The sequence below is a fragment of the Corvus hawaiiensis genome, chromosome 17, assembly GCF_020740725.1.
Source record: "Corvus hawaiiensis isolate bCorHaw1 chromosome 17, bCorHaw1.pri.cur, whole genome shotgun sequence".
Classification (NCBI taxonomy): domain Eukaryota; kingdom Metazoa; phylum Chordata; class Aves; order Passeriformes; family Corvidae; genus Corvus; species Corvus hawaiiensis.
Window position 1 is genome coordinate 6314599 of NC_063229.1, and position 20916 is coordinate 6335514.

The following is a 20916-nucleotide window of genomic DNA, read 5'->3' on the forward strand; positions in this document are numbered from 1 at the left end:
ATCTCAGATTTTAGCAGATATTATGTAGTAAAACATAAGTGTGAGACTTTGTCTAACTTTACCCCTTCTTTTTCATGCAAATGCTTCTAGAGGTGGTCAGAACTGTATTTGGTACTGTCATGTGAAAGGCACAAGCCTCTCAAAGTCAGTCTCTCATAGGCTAAACTTGTCCCTGTCACAAAATCTGTGCTCTGCTTAGCCTGAAGTAGGCACAATACTTCTAGCAGGGAAGGCAGTAGTTGTACAAACCTCTACCTGCTAGAAATCTCCTTTCTCATGGCTGCTGTGGCTGTGTTATGAGAGAGGGACCAAAGGGAAAGCACTGCAAACAATGCTTTTGCCAAAGTAATATAAGCTCTTCAAGTTTTTCCAAACGTGTCAATTCAGCGCCATTCCTTAAGAAGGAGTGAGTAAAGGGTTTGATCCAAAGACTAGTTGTCAGTAGCAGTCCTGCCCGTTGGCTGCACTGGGGTTTGGATTTGGCCCTAAATCCTACAGCTGTGCCCATTAAAAATTAAGTAAAAAGCCTTGGCAAAGTATTCCAACCATCGTAAACAAACATGTTCCCAATATGAAATGCATTTAATGGAGTTTTGCAGCATTGGTCTCCTGGGCAAGCACATTAGTCTCTGTTTTCCCTCCCTGTCCTAATGGCCACAGCCAGAGGGGGGCTAGTTTGAACTGTGAAGGAGGCTGGTTTTTATCCACATTGAGTGGAGAGGCATAAATTGGCATTCCATATCATCATAAAAAAAACTTCCCAGCAATTATTAAAAGATTCTTATCTCTTGCTCCCTACATGGATAATGAGATCCCTCTCTGCTGGACTGAGACAGCCTGTCTCTCAGCTCACTTAATGAAATGGACCCAAGTTTGCAAATTAGCATAGCCCTGACTCCAAACGTAACCTCTTGTTGTCTAGTTGTACATCAAGGCCCCTGGCTTATGTCTTTTCTTATTAACACCCCGTAATCATGTCAACCCTCTTTAGTTTTCATTTCCTGTTTCCTTTTACAAATTCACTTTTGAGTTTTGAGCACAATGTTGGATGCCTTTGGATGCAGTGAGATTTTATTTTTGTCTCATTTTTAACATTATTGCAGTATAAGTTTATCAGTGGGTCCTGGGGTGGATCAGGGAATCTGTTTTCTGTTCCATATTTTTGCTGGTTGGTTGCCACGTGATCTTAAAGCAGCTCCTTTTGTATGTCTGTGCTCATTTCCCTTCCACTTTTTAGGGTTTTTATTTTGGACTGTAAAATCTCAGCAACAGATATTTTGTCTTGGCCTAAATTTGGTCGGTGCCTTGCAGAGTGTTTTTTTTGTTTCTGCAAGGTTGTCTGTGTAATAGACTATTAATAAAGAACAGTGATCTTGGGCCCTAACAAACACAATATGCTAAAGGCTTTCTAAGAAGTCAAGAAGGATGAACCCTTTGAAACTCTTTTTCTTTCTCTCTCCCCTGATGTGAAACTTCATTGTTGGACCTTGAGAGTAATAAATCAAAGCAGCTGAAAGAAGAAAATCGTGATTTCTTTTGCCCATGTATAGCTGACCCAATCTGCCTTTGATAAGGCAGTGCCCTTCCACTTTATCCACTACCCTACTAATTATCCTTCACTTTCATGAGCACTAAAATCCACTCACACATTAGAATAAAAAAAGAAACAGGGCTGTGATTAGTTGTGTACAGATAAGAAGCAGCCCACAGTGTTAGCTGGGTAATAACATTTTCTAAGACTCCTTTTTTTTTTTCCCTGGAATTCATTTCCTCTCACATCCATTGCAGTAAAAAGTACTTACAGTTTCTAACACAAAAGATAACTCTTCAATGCAAAGCTTTAGTGTGTGTCTTTAAAAGATTTACTCCTTTATCAAGTATTAATTTAAGAAAGGGTGCCTTGTAGGTAAGGCAACGACATCAGTCGTAGTCTTCAGGGCAGCAGATTTATTAATTTAATAGGTTTATCCATTTTACAGCTTGGATAATCATATTTCACTAAACTGGTACACAAGGAGCCCTCAGCCCATCTGACAGCTTTATTCTTGTGTAAGTTAGCAAGCACATTTTGTACTCATGACCTTGTGAATTGTACAAGTGCGAGGAGCTAGAGGGGAATGACAGACCAAATCCAAGGAACGTGTCAGCATTTCAGTTTTCCTGAACAAGATTTATAAAGGCAACTGTGAGGAACCTCAGCTGAAAAGAGAACTTAAACATTTGTTAATTTATTTGGTTTAAGAAAATATGCAGAATTTAAAAAAATGAAAGATTAATGGAATATTAATTTAAAAAATAAGGACCTAATATGTTTATCAAACACATCAGTTTAACAGTAGAATTGTTCCCCTGACTATAGAGGAGTTGTTCTTGAACTGGAACAACTGGAAAAGAATTGGGCTGGGTTTGTCTAAGGTAAATTCCTTTGGTACATGCTCATGTTTACTCTTCGTGTTTCTCTGTGCTTGCTGTGGCCACTAAATTCCCTCTATAAGTGTCTAAAATTCTTGGAACTGGCTGGGAATTAGAAGATTAAGGCAAGGATGGAGCGAAGATTTTCAAAACACCTCGATAAAAACCATTTTATAGTTAAAACCCACAGGAATATGTGTTGCTTGAAAGCATTTCTTGTTTGCTATGTAGGAAAGACAGCAAGCACGCACTTCTTTACCGCTTGGCAGTCCTATTGAACTGTTGGGAGAAAAAGAAAATATTTCCCTATTTGTTTAAAAGCTTCACTTAAAACTGCACTTTGTAAAAACCATGTTTCAGTGTCTTGATGAAAAGATGACTTATTCAGGAAGAAGATATTTCCTGTGCAAAATAACATTCAATTGAAAATTAACTTGTGTCAGAAAATATAACATTTGGGGCTAATCCTAGTCTGTCCTTTTAATAAAAGCAAAAGCTGAGCTACTTACACTGTACTAACTGCAAGCTCTTCAAATAAAAGAGCAAATACCTGGGACCTCATCATAAAATGGTCCATTTGGCAGCAGGGAAAGAACTGAAAGAATTGTAGACCTCAGGGATTTATTTTAATTTATATTCAAACTCCTTTACACATTCTTGACACATAAAGAGGGGTATTTTGTGCAAATCAGAATCAGGCCATGGAGACAGAAATTTCAAAAGCTTTGAGTATTAGTTGAACATGACAGGGCAGTGCTGAGATACAATGTGCCCTTAATTTACTCTCCTCTATACCCCTCACTTGCATTTCACTCATTTTTGACAGCAGGCGATGCCTTTTCAGCTTCTCTTCGCAGGTGTCAAGGTCTGTCTGTCCAAGTAGAATGCAGAGCAAAGTCAAACACTTGCTCTGAAAGTTTAAAAAACTTCATGCCCTCTTCCAGTCACTTGCACTTTCTGGTTTGTACACAGCAATAGTGTTTGGGTTTAAAGTGTTGTATGAGGATATTTATGTTTGCCAGAGAATTCCTTCTAAAAGGAAATATTATTAATCATATTGCATTTTGAGCTGTTGTATTTACAGCAATGTCTGAACTTTCACCATAAAGTACACAAACAAGTGTCACACAGAGAAAACATTTCTCTTGTTGCTAAAAAGTTAGTACTGCTGTCTGCTGTGCACTAGAAAGAAAAGATATTGTATGAACCTTCTGTTTGGCCCTTTTTTAATTTGCAGGGCCTGAAAATCTAATTGTGTGCTGCCTTTAGGCATGTTCCCTGCAGGTCTGGCAGGATTGCTCTGAGAAATATTTTTGGTTGGTTTTTTTTTGGGATCTTGTGTTTATTTTCCCATCTGGAAGACTGTGAATTGAGGTGACATTTCCAAGGCATTGTCATGGAACTGAAACTCCGATTTAATTTGTGACCATCTGAGGGACACGAAGAAGGTGGCCGGTTGTGCTAGAGGATGCCAAACCCCATCTTGCCTAAAACTGGCAAAAAAGGAACTTCTTGTTAGAGGTGACACCATGGTCCCAGCAGGCTTTGGAGCTTTTGATCTTTCCCTTTTCTCTTCTTCCAGACTGGAGCCTGTTGTTCACAGAACAGGCTCAATCACAGGGATGTGTTTTAGTTGGCTGTGGATGCGTTACTGGTTGGGATCCCTAATTATTACCAATTTGCAGATTGCCTGGAATGTCTTATTAAAATTCGTGTGGAATGATTGATCATAATCAAAAAATTAATCACCAATCAGCCCTGGCAATTAACATTGTCAAGTCTATTTGCATATATCTGGTAATTTATGCTGCTGCTGGAAGAAGGGACTTTTCCTGAATGTTATTGATTAGGTGAGAAGAGCCAAATGCTTCTTTCACTGGGACATGAGCCTTTATTAGATAGGGCTGATAATGTGTAAGGAACTGAAGTCTGCTGTGACATGGGCATCTTCAAGTGTCTGAAAGGCATTTCTTACATATTAAGAATGGCATATTTTGCTTTAAAAAAGCTTTGACTTTTGGCTCTTGTTTACTGTAGGTGCTTTAAATCTATTAGGATAAAAACACATCATAATATCAGCCTAGGCAGTGAGATTTTCATTGCAAGAAGTTACTTAATAGATGTTGTTATTTACTGTTATGAATAAGAAATTTGCAGGCTTGCAATTAATTTGATGAATTGTGGTATTTAAGCTACGAAGAACTGCATAACAAAGTCTTAGTAGAGGTTGACAATAGTCTGCACTGTTCAGTCAGTGGATTTTTTTAATACCTTTTAAATATTTCTGCATTGTTTTTCTTTTTAAATTAATATTTTTATTAATGTATTTGAGGTTTATTATCCAGTCATCAACACTGATTTTTTTTTTCAAATTTGCTTGGAATTGCTTATGGGATAACACATCTGTTTGAGATGTTATAAGTCTGGTCATGGTTTCTGGAGTTTATAACCTTTTTTTCACTGTAACCTTTGGTTTTGCTTCAACACCTTTCTGTGTCTCTCATACCTGGTGCTGTAACTGCAACTACATGAAAATGCAGGCTCTACTATCATAAATTAATTTTTCATTTATAACTGCTTAAATATTAAGAGCAAATTAATTTAAGCCAATAGGCAAAGTGATAACAGTTTATTCTCTGGCCATGTCGGCCCTACTCGTGATAGCACAATTAAATCTATTCCAATAACCAAAGAGGGTCAACAATTTAAGTGACAAAATTATACTGAAAAGAAAGGCCAGCAAAACCACGATTTTTCTCTCTAGTGTCTGAATTTAAAAGGCAGAACAATGCAAAATATGTTTAATTTAAAAATTTACATTCCTTTGATTGATATTAATTCTTAGTTGTAGGTTTGTTGTAAGCTCGAAATCTTTGTAGTTCATAGAGGATTTTAAAAGAACCTCTTGTATTGAAACTCTAAAACTCTGCTGATTTTAAAACTAAAAAGTGCTCTCTAAAATACATGAGTAAATAATAGGAAGCTCTATTCCTAACATAGCCAGATTGGTTTGTTCCTTGATGTCAGCTCTGTGCTTATCTCAGTCTTTCTTGAACAAAGATATTTTTTCTTATTTATCTGTCTGTATACATTAATCTGTTTTGCCGGCTTTGAATGCCTGCATCCTTAATGCCAGTAATATATTTCTCTGGGTTTCTTGACTTAATTTTTCTACCATTATTGAATCCTGAGGTTGATTTGAAATGGGAACAAATCGGGCTCCGGCTCCGATACAATAATCAGACCCACAGTTGCTCCTTTTTCTTTTGGTGAGCATTAAGTGATCTGAGAAGAGCCCCATCAAACCCCAACGATACCCTGAGATCTTGGATTAACCAGTTATCACATCTGTTTTTTGCTGAAGTTAGTTGGTAACCATGAGATCTTGTCACGGCAAAGTTCAGAGGTTAATTGAAATCAGAGAGGCATAACCCATTCAATTGTCCCGTTAATTACGCCCAGCTCCTGCCTCCCTCCTGCAGCCGCCCGTCCCCACCGGCCACAGGGGACAGCTGCCCCTGGCCTCCTGTCACCCAGCGGGATGGCTGGGAGAGCTGGAACGCCTGAGTCACTGGAGCCCATAAAAAATGCCTGCAGGAGGGGAAGGGGGCATGTTTTGGAGGAGAGGGAGCTGGTGACATCCCCATACATCATCCCCCAGCCACAGCACTACCAGTTTGTGCTGAGAGCTGGTAATGCTCTGAGATTAATGGCAGGTGTGCTTTGCTCAGTGCAGAGCTTTGGTTGGGGAAAATGGGGAGGAGTTGGTTGGGATCCTGGGAGACTGGCAGGGATTTCTGGCAGTGGTTTGCAAGGATGGCCTTTATGCTGCGGGAGTTCATATTGCATTGGAGGAGTAATATTTTATGGTTCAAAATATATCAATTTCCTTTCTTCTTTCACCAAATTGATATGAACAGTGGAATTTTGCTAGTAACTATTAATTATCAAATGTTGTGGTGGTAACTTTCTCCAGGGTTCCTGCAGTCAGCAGTTACGCACTATTTACCCTACAGTAACCAGAGAAGCACGGCAGATTTCAGAACTGAAGGGACATTAAAATGTTAAAATAGAGCTGAATCTTGTAAATCTATACTGACCTTGGGGAGAGAGGGGGGGAAATTATTGCCTTCAGTGGGAGCTGACTTTGGTATGGACAAAAAGAAGTCTTCCCACTTGGGGTAGTTTTGAAGTTTTGAGCATAGGATGGAAAATCACTTTGAGACATTACTTAGAGATGGGTGGACTACGAGTGTCCTAAAAGCTTCAATACTCAGATAAAGAATCTAAAAATCTCACCTTGTGTGTTTGTCCAAATTTACCTGATCTAAACCCCAATTTAATGAATATTAAGCACAGGCCTGCAAGACCCTTTCCTCCCTTTCTCTTCTCCCAGCTGCCTCTCCCAGCCAAAGCCCGGCTCTCCGGTGCATCCCAGCCAGGCTGGAGCAGAGACCCTGCTCTGTGCCCAGCTCCTGCTGTTGTGTGTCTGTACAAATGTCAGTGCTGTGTCCCTGGGGAAATGCAGTCTGCAGTCAGTTTGTGCTCTCACATGCTGCACAAACCCGAGACAGACCCACCCCTTGTCTTTATTCGCTGATGTTAATCTCAATTCTTTTTAATCTGGGTTCAAGTGATTGTTCTCAATACTAGGGGGTGGCACTGTGGGTATTACAGCCTGAAATGAGGGCCATGTTCCAATCACAGTGAAGTTTATAAATCACCCAAATGATTCTTAGGAGGAGTTCTCCAATCTCTTGTTACTCAGCCCCCAGAAATAACAATGTAACAGTGCTGGTAGAATTTTTTTTTTTCTACAAACCCTTTCAAATGAAACATCTTTGTATCTTCTTTCAAAAAAGGCAAAAGCAAATCCCAAACTGTTGAAATCTTGTTAATGAAAACTGATTTTTTTTTAATTTCACAGCTCTTATTTCTTTTCAAAAAAACAAAAATTCTCCTAAAAAACTCTCTTGGTTTGATAACCAGCAGCAGCATTTTCTGGTTGTTTCTTTAACTAAAAAAAAGATCAAAGCTACCTGGTTCTATTTGATTTTAATGCACAAATAGTACTTTGAAATGTGACTTACCTTCTGACAAGCAAATAAAAATTATCATTTCTATTCTGTATACACTTAGAGCTAATACTTCATAAAAGCTTCTCCTCTGATGGGGTGACAACATATATAGACTATACACAACCATGAAAGGTTTTTTCTCTGTAATTTATGTGTCCTAGCCACATACTGAGCCCATACACTGCGGAGGAGGAGAAGGTAAATCAATCAAGGGTGATTTCCAGTGAACAGCCATATCACATCTACCACCCATTTGCTCTTGGCTGGCTGAGAAATGAAGCAATTTAAACCTACTGGGTCACACTGAAATGGGGGCCAAAATCTTATCAATGTGCTGCACACAACGGAGCCTCATTTCATCTTCATTTCCAGAGGTCCATGGGCTGCAGCGTGTCCCCGCAGTCCATCAGTGTCTCTGGCATTGCAGCCAGCTCCTGGCTGCTCAGCTGATGCCAGAGGTGAAAAAAACAACTCTTTGGTATGAAAGGGGAGGCTCTAGATTGGAACTTTTTTGATCTACAGGAAAAAACACAGAAGAAAACACAATTAGTGTTCAGTTATAATGCAGATGTGAAGATAAGCCTGAGAAATCCAATGTTAAGGTGGGATGTGAGATGGGAAAATAAATGTTCTCCATTCACTTGCTTAATGTTTCATATAATCTTGGAAGTGTTCCACTGCCTGACCCTCATGTTTTCAGATTATTTCCACATCTGTCTCAAAGCCATACCCTCCTCAAATGGACCAAGCAGCTAGTTTCTTAGTTAAAATAATAAAAACAAAGTGTAAGAGCACCCCAAGCGTGCTGAAGCTCTCCACAGCTCATGCTCTGTGCAGAGGAGAGCACCTGGAAAGGCTCAGAGCCTGTCCCAAGCCTGCAGGCAGGAGTAACACACGGCTTGTGTTCGCTGCTAGGTTTTCCTGTTCCTTGTTGCTTCATATTAAAAATGAAATTCCATATGGACTTTTCAATGGTTGCTTGGAAATTGGATGTCTGACACCCCAGAGGGACCTACTGGAATTCTGTAGCTGATTGCATTTCTCCCTTCTCCCCCACAGGAGGAGTCAAAGGTTATGGTCCAGAGGAGAAGGAGTTTGTCGGCAGCAGGTTCTCCTCAAGCTGGGAGGAAGCTTCTTCCCTTCAGTAGTGTGGGTAGGTTGTGTGTGGATGTAAATGAATTTAGGAATCTGATCCAAAATAAACTGAAATGAACAAGAAATTTGAGGCTGACTCCAAAATAAATTGTTCTCATCCTAAACATTGGCAAAAGGAGTAAAAAAAAGCAAGCAGAAATAAAGAGGCAGTTCAGAGCTAGGCACAAATCTTCATCCAAATCTCTTTTGTTTTTTAACCTGCTTAAGGAAGAATAAAAGGGCTTCTCTGAACTATAACACTTCTAAACAGCTTTTTGAACACTTCAGAAATAAGAATATCTTTAATATCTCTTGTCATGTTGCTCTCTCCAGTGTGATGTTACCCTTCTCCCAAGGGACCTGGGCTTATCTATGCCAGGGTCACACAGGATGGTTCATAGCAAAATATCTCACCTGAATCTTCCAAAACATGTTGCAGTGCCCTGGGATGCTCGGTCTTGTGATGCCTGCAGGGATGTCAACACAGGAATGGGCAGGGAGACCCATTGCCAGCATCTGTTATTGAACTTGGGCTGCTGAAGTATGGCTCTGCACAATATTTCAATAAATCTTCTCTCCACTATTTAGTTAGGGAGACAGAAATCTGTCCTTGCACCCGGGTGTTGTTATGTGAAACAATGACAAGCAGTTAACAGCAGTATTTGCAATTCCAAATATTTAGAAATCATGAATCAGTTTTCCAGATCTTAGAAATAATGAAATAGTTTTTTAAGAAGAATATTTCACATTATGTCTAATTTCTGCCTTCTGAACTCTTTTGGGTGCGTTTGGTTTACTTGTAAAGTATTTCAAGAGAAATACATGGGTTTGAAGCTTGCTTTTAAAAATGACACTCAGCTTCTGACATATTCCTGTCTTCTAGATCTGAGCTTTAACAGCAAGACTAAACATTCTTGGTATATTTATATGTGCTAATAAATGCAAACTCCTTGCCAAAACCATATCCCCCACAATATGCAGAGAGCATCAGAAGTGAAAAGTAAATTAAATCTGTGACTGTTTCCTAGTTCTGTACTAGAGGTTGCACAAATTTAAAGCAAGTGTGGGTTATAGCCAAATTTTGTTGCATGGGTTTCATTTACAGTAACATTGCTGTTGTCAGCTAGCCAGTAACCTTTATTCTAGCCATCAAACATCATCATCATTAAAAGTTCAAGACATAGAAGAAATAATATAATAATATTTTTAAATTGTCTTCTGCTTTTCTGTAGGGTTTACCTTACATTTTTCCCCTCTAAAATTTGTTTTTGTCGTTCATTTGAATGGTGACAGCTAAAACTTTGAAAATGAAAGTTGAGGTTCATAACAATCATCTAATGGCTGAGGCCAAGGTGGTAATGAAAGCATCAGTCATCTTGAGACCTGTGATGTATTCACAGGAATTAACAAAATCACTTGAGCTGGCAGTGAAGGAGAGGTTGTCTTGTCATCAGGTCGCTCTGCCTGTATGCGATTTTATTTTAAGACTGTTGCTGCATTCTCAGGGTCTTTAAAGACTTTATATAGATTTTCTTTGAAAATGTGCTCTTTGTAATGTATAGGCATGGTTGTTTGCAAGCAGACACAGTTTGCAAGCAGGCCCAGTCCAGCTCTAGCTTGGTGTTATTAAAACATGAACAGTCTTTTCTTGGAGCTGGTTCTCACCTGGCCAAAGGATTGCCTCCTAACTGTCCTGTGCTGCACCCTGTGACATCTGTGTCCCACTGCCCAGCCCATACATGCGGGCAGGATTCAGTCCTCAGTGCAGCAGATTGCTCTTGCTCTGGTGATGGCAAAAATTAGATTCCCTTGACTTCAGCTGTAGTTGTAAAACTTGCCAGACACTGAAGACTTCCATACTTTTCTGTATATGAGCACCACAGAGTTTGATGGAGTTTGCCTGCTCCAAGGAGCTGTGCCAGTGTTTTTAGGAAGGTTTTTAAAAAAGAAAGTATATTCCAATTGTTGCCCTTAACTGAGATAATATTGCAGAAATCTGTGTAGCTGATTGGCCTGACCAAGCAAACAGCTTTTTGGAAGTCTCCCGATATGAAATATTCCAGCCCTTATATTGTTCTTCTACACAAAGTGCATGGAGAAAATAAGCAATAAAATACCAGATGGATTTCCTTTGAAATGTGATTACTATCCAGGTGCAGTCCCCACCTTTCATAGGCAAAGATTTCCATCATTTTAATAGTATTCTTTTAAGTTATAGTATCAGCATCTCCTGACCTATCGGCCAGCGCACCGCACACATGGTACTGGGGAAAAAGAGAGGCTTCACCTCTCAGTTCTCTTTTATCACTGGCTTTTTGTCCTGAGAATGGGAATTGAAATCCCCATTGGTGCCCACCTGGGCGGTGACTTTCTGGGGGGGGAGCTGTACTGAAATTCATTTGGTCTTCACAGAAAGCCAAGCAAGAACATTTTCCCCCCTCCTCTTTTCCTTGCAAAGAAGCAGACCAATAAAATAATAACAATAATAAAAAAAGGCATAACCAGTCTCCCCTCCCATTCTGACACGTTGAGTGACAAAATTCAGATCAAGTCTGTAAGGCAAAGTGAGAATGCAGTGAAAACAGGGGCTTTATTTTAAGGGCAGAGCTGTGAACTTTTTAACTCTCTCAGTGCTGCCGGATGTGCCTCTTCACACCATACACAGCTGCTGAAGGCTTCCAGGGACTGTGGGTGGTGGGTGAGGAAAGGGGAAGAGGTAGTTCAGCTATGCACAATATTTCCCATAAGAAATAAAGCAATAGAGTCTCACCTCACTGCCTGTTTTTCCACATGTATTGAGACGGGAATGTATTTATATAACCCTATTAAAAGGGAACACTCAGTAGCGAACTTGGTCTTTAAATAGCTACTGTTCTGCATATTCCCGTCTCCAAACTCCTCAATTTCAACTCACACCCACTTACATTCTTTTGACATATTCCTCAGGTTTGGGTTTTTTTAGTGACTTTGGGGTCAAATTCAAAACTTATTGAAAGCAGTGGAAAGACATTCGGTGAATTCAGTGGAATTTGGATAATACTCTTAGAGCTCAGATACCATGGTGATAAATGCAATAAATTACGTAGACAAAAGTGGCCCATTTTGGGCTAGCTCTGCTTCTACAGAAACAAATTAAACTGTTGCTGTTGACTGCCAGAGGAATTGGTTCTGCCCCTTCCTTGGTGGCATTTAAGCAGCTCTCAAAACAGTTTGCAAACAAGGGGAATATCTTTATCTCCCATTTACAGGATGGAATAAACTAAGACACAGAGCCACGACTAAACCTGGAAGTCAGGCAGTGCAAAAGAGCTGGAATTAGACCCAGATACCAGTCCCTGGACCACCCAGTGGAAAAAGAGTCTATTAGCTGCTAGCAGGCTCACAGACTCTCCTGGTGCTCCCAGATCCCAGCGGTGCCAACAGGAGTGGAGAGGGCAACCAATGTCGTCCCGTAAATCGCTGGGTGTTAATGAACTGCACAGCCCTGCAGCAGCCGTTTGTTTTTACCACCAAGATACATTATTTCATCCTTCCCCCCACCTCAGTGTCCATATTTTCCCTTTGACTCCTGTTACTTTGGTTCCATTTAGCAAGTACATTCTTGGTTTTTTTCCCCTGTGTCCCTCCAGCCACCTTAGTTTGCCTTTTTTTTTCCTTCTTTCCCTTAAAATCTTTTTTTTTTTTTCTCATTCGGTGCGCTAAGTGGATTTATGACCCATTTAGGCAGCTTACAGTGGCATTGCTTTTACAGTTCAGAGGCAGAAGGGCCATAAAAAGATTTACAGTTACAGCAAGAATCTGTTGCATATAAGTTCGAGATCCAAATTAGACAAAGGGAGCGGGGCTGTGTGAGTGGCCAGTAAAAGAAGCTTGGAAACAAAAACAAATGAAACTGCTGTTAGAGGAGGAGATTGGGGTGGGAGCAGAGAAGGAGGAGGAAAAGTTGCCTGTTAACTTCACGTTACTATTGCAACAGCTCTGTTAATTCTGTTATATAAAGCCCTTTTTCCTCCTTTTTTCCTCTCTCGATGTTGTTGTTGGACAGATTTCCTTTGCAAACACAAATCTCAAACTGGAGAGCAGCAGCTTCACACAGTAGTTGAGATTCCAAGGCAGATATTCCCAGGATGTTGGCAGCTGTTTTTGCTGCTGCTGGGACTCCAGGATACAAACACCAGAGAATAAGCCAAGTGGCTGAAGGAATAGGACTGTGGTCAGAGTGGAGGCCTTCAGGTTGCATTGCACGAGGATAGTCAGGCATTTAGTAGAAGCTGGAGACAGGGAAATAGATTTGATCCTCTCCCACACTAGATTTTTCTTGCTGATTTCAAAAGTAACAGAAGACCAGGCTTGACCAGATCCATAACAAGCTGAGGTAAAAGGGAGATTTTTGACACTGAAGGAACAGATGTGGGCTGTGCTGATACAGCTACAGGGCTTGGCACTGGTTGGAATGCTGCTGGAGCCAGCCCAGGTAGACTGTGCTTACCCACAGAGATCCCCTCCACTGGAGTTCTTGACATTGTTTGGTTCCTTGGACCTTGTTTTTTGGTGTCTTGCCTATTCTTTACTCACTGTGGGCTCGTAGGTCTCCAGTAAAATTAGTGCTAGTGGTGGTGGAGAGTTCACTGGGATCCTGTGGATGAAAAAATTCTCCTTAAAGATAGACCTTTAATCCACGTTCTTTGCTCCCACACATTCTCACATGGATGTTAATAATCAAGTTTCTGGATTTCTATAAGAGGAGAAAAGAAATCATAATGCTTTCCCTAAACCCTTCTAGATCTAGGTCTTCCTCCTTCAGAAGAAAAGTCTCCTAATAGGAAGAATGGCAATATTTTAGAGGGTTTGGCTGGTGTTTTCCTTTCTAGAGGAAAAGGCAGTAAGAGAAAAGTTTCAGCCTAAACCAGAAACAACATATCACTCAGACTCCTATTAAAATCCAACATCTAATTGGCAATCGCCAGCTGGACATCTCTTCCCCCTTTCCCCCTGCCCAGCCCAATGTCAATCCATAAGTGCATCTGGACCTCTCAGGGCTGCACCCGTGCAGTGCCTGCTGCTGGTTTTGTTTCCTGCACGTTCCCAGTGCTGGGCACAGCATCCCTGTGAGCTCTGCTGTGCCGCCAGCTGGCTCCCTGCCCAGCTGGTGTTCCATGTGCCCCATCAGCCCCAACTGGCCAGGCACTCGGGGCACTGATGGATTTCCGTGGCTCGCTCTGGAGATTTTCAGCAGGACACTGAACTGTTCCCAGTTCTGCTGTGTCAGGGCTGTTCCTGTCTCCTCCTTTTTCAATCTCGCTCACACCCGCTCTCGCTTCTGTCTCATTCCCTTTTTTCTTCTTCAGTGAGAAGGGCCTTGAACTTCTGGCAGAGACTTGACATATGAGAGGAAGCACTGAAAAGGAGGAAAGACCGTATTTTATGAGTGATGGTTAAAATGTGTTCTGGAAGTACAATTTTTTTTAAGTTGAGTGTAGTCGGGTGGACAATGCAGCAATTTCCATGAAAAATTCTTAGAGTAGTAAAAGGTTTCATTTTTCTGGGGAAAAAAAAGATTTAAAATTAATACAGTCTTTTTACAGACTTACCATTTCTGTATTTCTTGTTGATTTTTCCTATTCCCTCTTTTTATTCTTTTCATTCTTCTTTTATATTTATACAAGACATTTAACCCCCAGTTATAAAGTTTGAAGAAAAACTCAAACAACCAGTAAACTAGTAACTTTCCAACTTTAGTATGATTCTATAAATTTTAAAACCAAATCAGTATTTGAAGTTTGAACCAAGCTGGCAAAAAACCATGAAAACCATTATGGATCCATTTTGAAAAAGCCTACTCTTCTTTATAGAAATGGGTATATATTGATAGGAGAAGGTGGGTAGAGCAACCTTCTTTTTTTAATAAGAACATAGGAATTTGAAAGCTACATTTTGATGGCCATCAATGTCACAGGTCAAAACATCCAACACTGGCTGGGTCTGAGATAATCAGAAAAGGTAAATCAATTTTTCCCCTGTTGAAATTGTTTTGACTCCTTCCCGTTCTGTTGTACCTTCTATTCATCACCTGTTTCAGAACAGACAAAGGGTCATACAAGGGACTCGGTCACCCTCCCCACACCCTCCTATGCCCCTGATGGATCCCCTGTGGCTCTCCTGGGGAGCAGGAGGTGCTGCCATTCCCTACAGCCCCTGCACACACAGTCCCAGGGCAAATCCCACATCCCCAACACAGCCCAAGTGAGCTGAGTATCAGAAACTACTTTTACTTACCCAAGGAGGGGCCTCCACATCCCCTCTGAGCTGTTTTGCACTCTGAGAGTGCAATGTGCTCCGTAAACAAATAACCTGTGTTTTTTTAACTGGGTCATTATGAGCTGAGTCCTACCTCAGGCACGGGACGTGGGGAGGAAGTGGTGGGACCGGGAGCAGGAGGGGAGGCAGCGGCAGCCTCAGACCCAGAGGACTGCGAGGAAGCAAAATATGGAGAGCTGCCAGAACAAATGCTGAGCCTTTTGGGAAACCGTTCCGAGGTCTCGTGAAAAAGCCAGAGAACAAAGGGGTGAAGGAAGGCACTAATGATGCCAGACCTCCAGGAGAGCCCTTGGCCATGGGCAGGTAGCTCCAATCCGTGTGACCAGGTAGCACATTCCCATCCTGCTCTGTTATCACAACTTTGATGAGGTTGTCTGTGGGCACTGAGGCCAGAGCCTCTGGACTTCTGTAGTCCAGGAGCATGAAGCATTACAAAAATGAATGAAAAAAAAAAAAAGGGAAAAAAGAGCTTGAAAATAGCAGCAACTCTGTAAGTCTCTGTATGTGGTCTACCTTTTGAGGCTGGAATGAGTATCCTCAAAGGCACTTGTGTGGCTGACAGTCTGTGAGGCCTTGTCAAAGCAGAATGTTGTGTTAGAGAGAGCAACATCTGGGGATATTCCTGGATGTGTTTCCTCCCAGGCTGATCTCCTCGAGTTTATGGCCCTCTGGCTTGTTAATTAAATTTTATTTTGGGAGTTTAAATCATCGTGAAGACTCATTGTGAGAAAAAAATGTCCACCTCATCTTCTGCTTACTCAAAACTGATTCAAAAAAAGCTCATCTTTTCAAGCCTTGATTTTTCTAGAATTTTAATGTAATAAGTCCCCTTTTTATTCCACAAGTGCCTACATTCAATGTGGGTCTGAAACCTGAAGTTCCAAAGCCTGCAGGCGGCACCCAAGAGCACGGAATATGACTTCTCCAAGCTTTCTGTGTTCCTTGGCCAGATCCTGATCTCTGTCCCCTTACAAAGCTTTGCTGGGTGGCAGAGACAAAGATCTGATCCTGCATTTCAGTAAAATGAGGCTTCACTGATTTACAGCTGAAGAAAAATAATACCTGCCACAGTTCCTTTCTTCCCAGGGCTGATGGCTTGATTTTGTTGTTCAGTGGTCCATGGAAGGCTTTTTGGGTGCTGGCTTTTGGAGCTGGTATGGTAATAGGGAGTGCCCATAACAAGCTGGGGAGCTGCAGAGCCTCACCCCGTGTACAGGAGCAGAAATGACTCACAAACACACCAAAGCAAAATGGGCAAATACAGGCATACAAGAGCGGTACAGTAAATAGGATATCCTGCCAAAACACCATCTAAGTGGCCATTAATGGACATCTGAGTTTTGCTAAATAATTAATGTATCTGTTGTGTTTTTTTCCTTATAGATCTTTCAAAGAATTTAGTTTCTGTTCCTTTGCATTTAGTTTCTGTTCCCTGAGTTGTTGCTTGTGAGCCTGTCTTCTCAAGCATTTATAGACATGGTCTGTAAGGCAGATTTCTAATAGCAGTTCCTGTCTGTTATGGTCGAAAATCATTTAGCCCCAGGTGTGTAAGGAGGCAGATAGCTCTCTTTGTTCTCCTGGTGTAGTTTGGAAACTGAGATGTAACCAGCTGAAGTGGGCTTGCCAAAGGCAAGCTATAGGTCTCTATAATAGGCAAGAACAAGTCTTGTCCTTTGACTAACACAAAGGAAAACATTAATGGAGCTCTAAAATCTACTAAAATGAGCTGTCTGAATCCTGGGCCTCCAGGGGTTCTAAATAATACTCTTTTGTCCATCTCTACCCATAAAAAAATATCTATTCTATTGTTGTCTGGCCTGAAAATATCAGTTTGTTGCACTGGCTTTGCAATCTCACTTTGCTGACTCCCACAATGCAGAAATATCACAGAACCACAGAAAAGTTTGGGCTGGAAGGGACCTTAAAAACCATCTCATTCCACTCCCCTGGGGCAGGGACACCTTCCACTAGACCAGGTTGCTCCTAGCCCCATCCAGACTGGCCTTGGACACTTCCAGGGATGGGGCAGCCACAGCTGCTCTGGGAAACCTGTGTCAGGGCCTCCCCACCCTCACAGGGATAAATTTCTTCCTAATAGCTAATCTAAACCTACTCTCTTTTGGTTTAAAAATTATTCCCTTTTGTTCTGTCTCTACAAATACCATATACACTACAATATCATATAAATAATTGGGGGGAGAAATACTGGTAAGAACTAGTCCCCTCTGAATATAAGTTTTTATTTCCTTTTTCAGGTTTTCCTTTGTGTCTTTGTGGTTGGGCTGGCTCCTCCAGATGGCTGGAATAGGCTTTGTTTCTTGTTTATCACAACACCTGAATATCTGGAGAGTTTTGCCACCTTCATCCCAAATGCTGGCTGTTGGTTTGAGGAGGATGTCAACTGTTACACAGCAACTCATCCTTTTCATCACCAACTATTTTCCCTGAGTACCAATTGACACTTTGGCTTCAGCTTGTAGTTCCTGAAGGGACATAAACCAATATAATCATAGCATCAGTGGCTGGTTCAAACACAGCCCAATGCTGGGGCAATCAGCTGGGCTGACGTTTTGGGTTGGTCCTTGCTGAAGATGGGGAGTGTTCAGCAACATCCACTGCAGATGTGGGTGTGGATCCAGGGAGTTTGGAGGCCATTGTTGAGTATTGGCCGCACCAACCCTAAAAGGTGGACATGACACTGAGTGCTCTTCTCTGCTCTTAAAAATAGCAGGTAAGTCACAAATGAAGGCGTGAGCTTAGCTCCAAATGATGGTCAATTCCCTGAAACAACCCAAACCTTTCACCATATCCGCTTAGGACAAGGTGTTCTTCCTCTTCTGAAGCACAAAGGAAGGAAATGTATCTTCAGGAAATGTTTATTTTACCCATGGATTGTCTGAAGCAAGGTTTGACAATACCCGGAAAAAAAAAGTCCCCATAAAGTTAATATAAAAATAGGTGGGGTTATTGACAAAATGCATGATTTTTATGAGCTAGAGAGAAGAAAATGTGCTGTAATGCTCTGTGCCAGCTGCTAAAGTGCAGCCCGGCGACTGTGGTGCAGCTGATGTGTGACCTGTGGACCCTCCCGACTGCAGGCCAGGTGAGTCAGGGGACAGGTCCCTGTCCTTGTCCTCCCAGCCATTTGCACACCTTAACACAGCCACTCAAAAAGAGAACCAGTGAGATACTTAACAATAATAAATATTTACACATTGGAAGGAGAGCTGCTTCTTAGCGCCTAACACTGAGGGGTAATTTAACCCTCCAAATCTATAGGAAGCCTCTTTCTTTCTTCAGACCCCAGGAGATGTGTTAGGCACATTTCTTCTGAACACAGGCTCAACTGCCCCTCCTTTTTATTCCACTTTTCTTCTTCCCAGCTATGGAGAGCTGTAATGGAAATCTTGAAGGCAGCTGGTCTCTGGAAAAGAACCCTATGAGATTTAATGCCTTGACTTAGAATGAAGGAGTTAAAAAGAAAATGAAATAAATATTTAATTTAGTTCCTACAACAGAGATCTGCCCAGTGTCCTCCTCCCAGCCTTCCACAGAGACATCCCCTTGGTGGCTGCCTCATCCCAGGCTGGAATATCCTGAAATCCGCCACAGACCTGTGACCTCCTGCTCCTCCAGGCTGGCTCCAGTGAGCCACGCCGGGGCTGAGCTGCCTGAAATAGGCATGGAGAGAGGCTTCCACAGAAACCTCTAAATGGGTTTTAATGTCTCCCCGCCGTAGGATTCCCGGAATTAATTTGTGTCTGGCTTTTGAAATCAGGGATGTTGTGTTGAAGAAGATGGATGCTCCTAAGAAGTATTGGAAAGAATGAAGGGCTGACAGGGGTGGTTTATGAAGTGAGCCTGGCCATGGATGCAGAGTAGTAAATGTGGTTGGTTGATTGAGATCAGATTTTTTTTTTGCCGGTGGCGACGCCCATGTAGTTTATTTATTTATTTTCCCCTTTCACTCCGAGGCACCTAACAACAACACTGTATTTTATAAATCCCTGTGATTATAAATCTAGAAGGATGTCATTCTCGATTTCCTCAGAGGCCAGGAGTCTCTACCCACAGGAGACGGATGGGAGAAGCAGCCAGCAAACCTTCTATATTATTGCAGAGAATTGCAGGAACTGGTTTTGGTTTACACCGCATGGGGAATGCGGAGTCTGCACAGAGCATCTCCATTTACTGCTTCCTCTGCGAGCAGCCAAGGCAGGATTGCTGACACTCCTTCCACACAGTTCCCGAGCAGGGAATGATGCCCTGCAAAAGATGCAAAGCCGCGGATTTGCATCAATTCTTTCTGTTATCCTGCTTTGAGGATACAGCCTAAAAAACTTTAGAAGTGCTTCATACAACTGTGCAAAACTGGTGTGAAAGTCCAGGCTAGTTCAGCTGCTTTCTCCACTTCCACTCTGTGCCTTGTCCCAGCAGAATGGCTCCAAGAACTGCATGAAAAAAGCATCCCCTTGCTTTGTCTTGCAGGCAGCAGTGGCAGATGAGACTTAGAGTTCCACAAGGTGTGGGTAGCAAATAGAGATTGTTACTGCAGGATGCGTCAGGTTGTGCTGCAATGTTAGGAAGTGTTTTTTTCCACAGTTTAGAAGATGATTTTTAAAAGTAGGGGATTTAGTTTACATTTTTTCATGAGCTACAAGGTCAGTTGTGGAGAAGGAGCTGGATTTAGCTTCAGAGTCATCTCTCAGCTTTGAAGAAAGAAAAAACAACAACAGGAATGTTTGATTTTGGTGTTTTGCTTCATCTTCTTGCTGCCTTGGCCATGCGGCTGCTTGTGGTGTTGTGGGGGCAGCCCCACAAGGTCTCTGGTCCTTCCCTCCTCTTCCTATCATTCACCTCCTCCCCAGCCCTACCGGAGTCAAATATAAACTTTCTTAAAATGAACACAAGATTCATTCCACTTGACCAAGCCTGACTTCCCAGAAAACAAACAGAGAGGCCAGAGCCAGCCAGCCCCCTCTCCTGGAGCTGCCAGCCTCCAGAGAGCTGCCGGGTGACCCAGAGGAGTTCTGGGCTTTTTGTAGTGAAGAGGGTGGGAAGGAGAGGGAGCCCACCTAAAGGATTTCTGGGGTCTGCTGTAAAATCACAATGTTGCCAGGTGTCTTAATTGTCACAGTTCTGATTTTTTTCCTGTTTCAGTCCCAGTTGGATAACTGGACACAACTGTTCCCCTGCCCCGGAAATGGACCCAAAGGAATCAGGTCAGTAGGATCTATTAGTGCTGTTGATAGAAGAGGGTTCTTCAAAACCCAGCACTTAAACTAAACCAAACAGGGCAAAAGCCAATTGCCTTTTTTGACCCTTTTTACTGTTATCTTTTGTTTTCAAGGGGCAATCGTTTAAACTACAAAGGGGAGATTTAGATTGTTTGTTAGGAAGCCATTCTTCCCTGTGAGGGTGGTGAGGCCCTGGCACAGGTTGCCCAGAGCAGCTATGGCTGCCCCATCCCTGGAAGTGTCCAAGGCCAGTCTGGATGGGGCTTGGAGCAACCTGATCTACAGGGTGACATCCTTGCCCATGGCATGGGGTTGGAACTAGATAATCTTTAAGATCCCTTCCAACCCAAACCATTCCATGATTATTTTTATAAAAATGAAAAAAACAACAAAACAAAAACAAAACAAAACCCCATCCTCATAGAAGCTGTGTATATTCATTAGAAGAATGACTAAAAAATAAAGAAAAGAATATGCTGAGCAGTTTTCCAACCCAGTTTTGCCTCCAGAGTGGATTGACTTGGTTTCTGCTATGCAGAGGTCACTCAGTGCTGCACTGACCGGGGTGTGCCAGTGCTGTGCCCGTGCTGTGCCCTCTGCCAACGACAATGGACAAATGAGTGGACACTGCAAAGGCTTCAGCTGCTGCTCTCCAGGGCAGCTCTCCCAGACTCCAGACTTCCCCTGGCCTCTGTGCCAGGTCTCATCTGCAGGGACACTCTCTCTGGCAGATTACT

General features: G+C 42.1%; 1 long non-coding RNA gene across 10 annotated transcripts in view; it reads left to right on the plus strand.

Moving 5' to 3' along the window:
* LOC125334804 overlaps positions 1-20916 on the plus strand; it is a 116272-nt gene that overhangs the window by 66622 nt on the left and 28734 nt on the right. For 6 of the 10 annotated variants that reach the window (XR_007207239.1, XR_007207244.1, XR_007207247.1 and 3 more), the window contains 3 exons: positions 8550-8643; positions 17198-18045; positions 20103-20164. This is a non-coding gene — a long non-coding RNA (uncharacterized LOC125334804). Of the gene's footprint in view, positions 1-8549; positions 8644-14580; positions 14625-17197; positions 20165-20916 lie in introns of all 10 variants that reach the window. The other 4 variants (XR_007207240.1, XR_007207242.1, XR_007207241.1 and 1 more) reach the window with 3 other exon arrangements.